Genomic DNA, 6,709 nt, shown 5'->3' on the forward strand with positions numbered 1-6,709 from the left:
TTTTAACACCTCGACACGTGTTTCGATCACCAAGTGATCATCTTCAAAGAGAAAGATTAAACTAGTAACTAACGCGAAGCTAACGCTATTTATGCTATGTAGTATCCCCTACAGGTGAACCATCCAGGTGTACCACCCATACAGGTATACCAACCTAAATTAATTTTACAATTTTGCCTTATCTACTATTTTACAGTATATGTTAACTGTTATAGCTGTGTATAAAACAATTTTCAGCTATATAAAAATTAATTTCACAATATTGCCTATCTAAATTTATTTTTGCAAAGTGTCCTTATGTAGTAATCAGTAAACCCAACAACATTATTTTAACAAGCTATATAGTATGCTCTTTGGTATAGGTCCGTCATCGTTATTCATAATATTATTGTGTTATTACGTTTACCCGTAGGTTTATTAATTTCCAGATATAACGTAGTTACTTTTTGTTTTGGTTTAAGTACGGTCGGTTTAGTTACCAACTCGAAACATTCAACAGGGCCGTGGATCAAAGATGTTATTACCAATAAAATAAAAGATTTCTAATCAAAATGGGCGCCAAGTGATTTGGCCGGCTTTTATTACAAAAATCACTAAACTATACAAGAGATAACTACAATATTCAATCCTAAACTAATACCCAGGGTGTGACCTAATATATATATGGATATGTATATGGATATGATAAATCACGATAAAAAAAAAAACTTCAAGGTCACTGAGTCTTAATGTTCTACTCAACGATATAATGAGCCGATTCTTGCAAGAACTTCGGTGGGAAGAATTGAATGTGAACAGGCAACACATCAATCATTCAATTCTTCTTAACTATGAATACGGTTCCTAGTATAACATAAAACATAGGCATCGGTTTGTCCTTAATTAATTCACTTCACAAAAATATGATCTTTCAATTCTTATGTTTATTGCTTCCGTAACGATTTTTTTTAAAGAAAAAGAAAATCCTCTGCGAGGTACTTATCCTCGTCGATTCTATTACCCAAGTCCGTTGCATATAATCACCAGGTAAAAAGGTGTAGCAATACCAAACTTTAAGCAGTCGCAATACTTCGGGAAGTAAAACAGGCTAAAACTTCCTTCTGGATACACAACAAGTGTAGGAAACTCATAAATATGGGACGTGGTCCGTGAGAAATGAAACGTCTGAAATTATGAACAGTTCAAGGTATTTTCAAAGTTTATGTTTCTAAAAAATGTCGAACGCTTACCTCCTTGTGTCGAGATCCCTAGCACAACAGGAGACGTTTCGAAATCAATGTATTATCTTAATCCAAACTCGTTTGAAACAAGGGTTGAATTCACTTTCAAATAACCCAAAAATGAACCAAACATTCAACCCTTAACAGCCTTTGAAATGTATATCCGCACTTTTGCGAAAATCAATCAATGATAGTTAAAAACACATTTACTAGGCAGATATCTTCATGATTTTCTCCAGAAATCGCTATATCATTTACGTCGTTTCCAATCAGTACCGAGCCCAAGAGTTTTTGTCTCATAGAAAAAAAAATTATGAAGAAGTGACTACTTTTATAGGGTGTTCGTGATACAGGAAATATATTCAATTGAAGTTGAATCGATGCAAGGAATTAATTAAACAGAAAATATCGTAACAGTGTTTACTTATTTCTACACTCTCATGGGCATCTAGTTGCCTGTTGTTAACTTGTTTAACTAATTTTAATGAACTGAAGTCTATGGAATGGTTTTGTTGCAAAATATGATGGGCGACTGCTGATTTTTCAGGTTTTCCATATTTTAAGTGTGCTATGTGTTCCTTATATCTTACTTTAATAGATCTTTTTGTCTGTCCATAATATTTTGCATCGCAGTCCTTACATTCAATTTCATAAATTCCTGACTTTTCCGAATTCTCGTTTTTGTCTATTGGATTTCCCAAAAGGCTCTGTAGTGTATGACGTGTTTTAAAAACCACCTTCATACCTAGTTCCTTGAAAATCTTTCCAAAGTTCTTCGTATATTGGTGGTATGAAATTGAGATGTATTTATCTTGGTTTTTGTCCTTTCTGAAAGTCGAGATTTCGTTCATTCTTAACCTAAACTTCTTCTTCCTTATTATGTCATCTACAATACCCCTCGAGAAACCGTTAGTGGCTGTTATTTTCTGTATTGTACATCTTTCTTTGGTGAACCTATCATGTGTTAGAGGGAAAGTCAAAAGACGATGTACAAAAAATTCAACCCAGCACGTTTGTGCTGTCCACAGTGATGTGAACTGTCAGGAATATACCTGTACGTGCTTGTTGCATTTCTAAATATATCGTATTCTAACCCTCCATATTGGCTCCTCATTATCAAAACATCAAGAAATTGTAGTTGTTCCTTGTTTTCTAACTCATACGTGAATTTTATTGATGGACATCTATTATTAAAAATGGAAACAAAGTCCTCAATATTCGATTTTTTGATATCGAATATCGCAAAAATATTATCCATATACCTTAGCCAAATCCTAGGAAAATAATTGGACTTTTCTTTGGTTTCCATTTCGAATCTGCTCATGAACGGGTCTGCTAGGTAGGGGGACAAGGGATTTCCCATGGTCGTTCCTTCCTGTTGTTCATAAAAGCAACCTTCTACCTGGAACCGATTTTGTTTCATATAAAATTAGTAAGAGAAACGAATTCATCGATTTCGTTATTATTGAGATTATTTTTCTCTAGTAATTCCCTGAGGTATTACAAGGTCTGTGGAATTGGGACGCTAGGAAATAAGGAACTAACATCAAAAGAAACCAAAATCTCACCTTCATGCAGAACCATGTTTTTTGTATGTTGTATGAACTCTAAAGAGTTTTTTATACTAAAACTTGATTATTGCTATTATTTATTTTCATTTGCTATTTGGTAGGTAGGAGCTCCAATAGCTAACACGATGGGGCGCATTGATTTTCTTGATTTGTGGACTTTTGGGAGGCAATATAGTTTCGACACCGTTGGGTTGGAAACTTGTAACTTCCGTTTCAGTTGAGGGGTAAGTACGTTGCCGCATTTCTTGAGGACGTCTTTGGAAAAACTGAATATCTTTTACAGCTCTTTAGAAACCAAATATCTGCTTGTATTAGCCTAATTTTAGTTGAATACTTACGACACAGATTCAGATTCAGTTCCGTTGACCTGGCCGTCATTATGTACTTGTGATGCACTGTTTAGAACCTTTGGTGTAGTAAGGTATGTGGCTAAGGTACGTGGATGATATTTTCGCGATATTCGATATCAAAAAATCGAATATTGAGGACTTTGTTTCCATTTTAAATAATAGATGTCCATCAAAAAAATTCTCGTATGAGTTAGAAAATAAGGGACAACTACTATTTCTTGAAGTTTTGGCAATGAGGAACCAATATGGAGGGTTAGAATACGACATATTTAGAAAAGAAACAAGCACGTACAGGTATATTCTCGACAGTTCACATCACTGTGGACAGCACAAACGTGCTGGGTTGAATTTTTTACTGCATAGTCTTTTGACTTTCCCTCTAACATATGATAGGTTCACAAAAGAAAGACGTACAATACAGAAAATATCAGCCACTAACAGTTTCTCGAGGGGTATATTACCGAAACATCCCGAAATATAAAATTGAATTTCATTTCTCAGTGTGAAGTGAACGTCGACGATACAAAAACTACAACAAAAAATACAGGTCCGTATTTAAATATTCAAAGATGAGGGTGGCCCAATTCAGATGACTCCCTGTATAAAAGATTCATGGATATATTCTGATAGCTCACATCAAGTGCCAATAGCAAAATGTGGACAGATTTTCAATATGTTTGCGAATAAAGAAGATATAAGTAAAAAAATAATTTGGGATTTTTTGGTTTTTCCTGTATATTTCCAAACCCAGAAGAGCTATTTTCGATTTTTCCACATCATTGAATAGGTCTCTAAAATACGCAACTTTGCCACAATTTAACCGACTCTCTATCTCTTATCGTTTACGAGATCCCATGTACAGAAACGAATTTGAATAGGAAAGGAAAGGATTTGAAGCTCTATAACTTCTATTTGATTATCTGCGAGCGCTTTCGACAGCTGGTCGTGCTGTCATCCTCTAGGCCCCACTCTATCTGAACGTGTCATCCTGTTGTGTGTCCTTTTATGCGGTCCGAACGCCTCAATACAGGTACTTCAGGTACTTTAGGTAAACTTGCCTGTATTTGGATTACATCAGGTACTATTCTTTGTGTTGAATCTTCTCTAGGTTTATTGTTTCTAGGAGTGTGTCTTGATTTGTTTAATATATTGAATGTTAGGTCTTGTTGTGTTTTGATTTGCACTTGTTCCTCGATAAGTGATTTATGACTGTTAAATTTATGAATGTTTAAGTTTTCCCAAATGTCCATGCGGTTTCCCTTATTGACTTGTTTTATGTTCTCTGGTGGGGGGAAATTATGTTTGTTTTGTATGGCGTGTGTTGTGACGTTTGATTTATATACCATAGGGTTTATGTATGCCTTTTTGTGCTCATCGTACCTTTGGATCAGTTTTTTCTTGGTTTGGTCGAATGAGCCATTGGCTCATTCACTTCGGGGCAGTACCCATCGGTCCTTAAGGTCTCCAAGTCGATACCAATTTTCAAAAATAATGGATCAAAAGATGATGTTACAAAATACCGTAATGTTTGCTCACAGAGTCAAATAGCAAAAATAATCGACATGGCATATAATAATCGTATTAACAAATTTTTAAATCACCACAACATATTATTTAACTGTCAAAACGGTTTCAGACAAAACAAATCAACATTAACTGCAATAGGCGATTTTTGTACGAATATATATGGACTCTCTCAACGACAAACACAATCCTACTGCACTTTATTTTGACCTGACTAGAGCATTCGATACAGTCGACCATAATCTTTTATTGGATAAGCTGTATCGAATTGGTGTACGAAGAGTCGCAAATGAATGGCTTGCATCTTATCTCAGAGAGAGGAAACAAATTGTAGTATTAGGTGGAACTAGATCAACAGAAAAAATTGTAAATTCCCTCTAGGATCAATTTTGGGACCCGTTCTCTTTATAATTTCAATGATATGGTGTACTCATGTCCTAATGCTGGAAAAATTGTCATGTATGCTGATGACACTAATATTCTCATATCAGATAATGAATTGAAAAATGCTGTTACCAGAGCAGGCATTTGTGGCAATGATTTTCATAAATGGTGCTTGTTTAATGAACTATTAGTTAACCTACAAAAAACAATCTTCATGGTATTCACACCAAAAAATATAAATCGTGATATGATTTTTTTAATACGAGTGAATCATAAATCAATAGAACAGGTAAATTTCATTAAATTTCTGGGTATCAAAATAGACCACAAAATGACATGGGAACCTCACATTAATGATATAACAAATAAATTGAGTAAAATTTGCTTTATTATCAGACAACTCAAATATCATTAGACATACTTAAATTAGCGTACTTTGGACTTGTACAATCTGCATAGAGCTACGGATTGATCTTCTGGGAAAATTCAGTACATATGAATAAAGTCTTCATCATCCACAAGGAAATGATTAGATGTATGGCTAGTGTAGCTCGTGGAACCTCTTGTAGAAACATATTCAAACAACTCTCAATTTTAACAGTCCCTTAACTTTACATTCTTCTGATTATCACCAATGTCAAAAAAGAAGAAAATAACCTGAGTAGAAGATGTGATCTACACAAATACAATACGAGAGATAGTGAGAGCATCCACCAGCTATACTCAAGATTGAGCATTGGTTAGGATTTTCATATACAGGCTGATTCACGGTGGATGGCACATTAGACGTTTCTGGTGAACCAGACAACGGATCACTTTGAAAATTTAATGGAGGGCATATTCGGACATCCTCTAGCCAACTAAAATATTTTCGACAATGCGGTGTTACCGCTTCTATTAGAAAGCAGTAGCAACTTTGATTTTTCAAATGGAACACTCTGTATATAATATTATTTTTGGAATCTCCAACAATTGCCCGACAACTTTTCTTGATATTTCCCTATACCTATCTGTTACCGTTTTCGAAATAAAAATTAATTTCAATTTTTTTCTTCGAAAATCATGACTTCTAAAAATGCCGATATCTTTTAGTTAAGAAGTACTATGATATCGAAATTTGGTTTGGAGTTAGGTGATACTTGGACACTTCCCACACGTCAGCCTAATCTCCGTTACTTCAATACAGGGTGGTAAAAAAATACAGTTTTTTCGTTTGCTTGAAAAAGTTGCTGAAATTTGATTATTTTAAATGGAACACCCTGTATATTATTGAAAATTCGGAAAGCTGCTGAAATTTGCTTTCTTTCTATGTATATCATACCTATACCTAACTAGTCAAGTTTCGGACTTATGAACATTTTTTTGTGAAAATGTCCCTTCAGAATAGTATTTCCATTCGGTATTTGGTAAGCAGGTCATGATTACTATTTGACAGTAGCGTTGTGACATTCTCCTAATAATATCGACATTTTCGTCACTTCAGAAGTTGCAAATACCATCAAAACGGAACAAAACTATTCAAACGAAGTTCTTATGAATTTGTTTATTATTTTTGGACAGTGTGACAAAATTATCAGCAGAACATGTAGAAAGTTCAATGAAATGTATCCGAATCTACCGCCAATGAACCTCAAGTAATTTATACGAATTCAGAACAATT

At 34.5% G+C, this 6,709-nt stretch overlaps 1 long non-coding RNA gene across 1 annotated transcript; it reads right to left on the reverse strand.

The window, feature by feature from the left end:
• Positions 1-668: 668 nt before the first annotated feature.
• On the reverse strand, positions 669-1,634 carry LOC141486753 (uncharacterized). Its single transcript, XR_012468016.1, has 2 exons — positions 1,230-1,634; positions 669-1,164 (listed from the first exon to the last, which is right to left on the reverse strand). It is a non-coding gene; the product is annotated as an uncharacterized lncRNA (long non-coding RNA).
• Positions 1,635-6,709: the final 5,075 nt, after the last annotated feature.

The sequence above is a fragment of the Leptinotarsa decemlineata genome, unplaced genomic scaffold (genome assembly GCF_025532065.1).
Source record: "Leptinotarsa decemlineata unplaced genomic scaffold, Ldec_3_MD MMD2_tig00026369_RagTag_RagTag, whole genome shotgun sequence".
Lineage (NCBI taxonomy): Eukaryota > Metazoa > Arthropoda > Insecta > Coleoptera > Chrysomelidae > Leptinotarsa > Leptinotarsa decemlineata.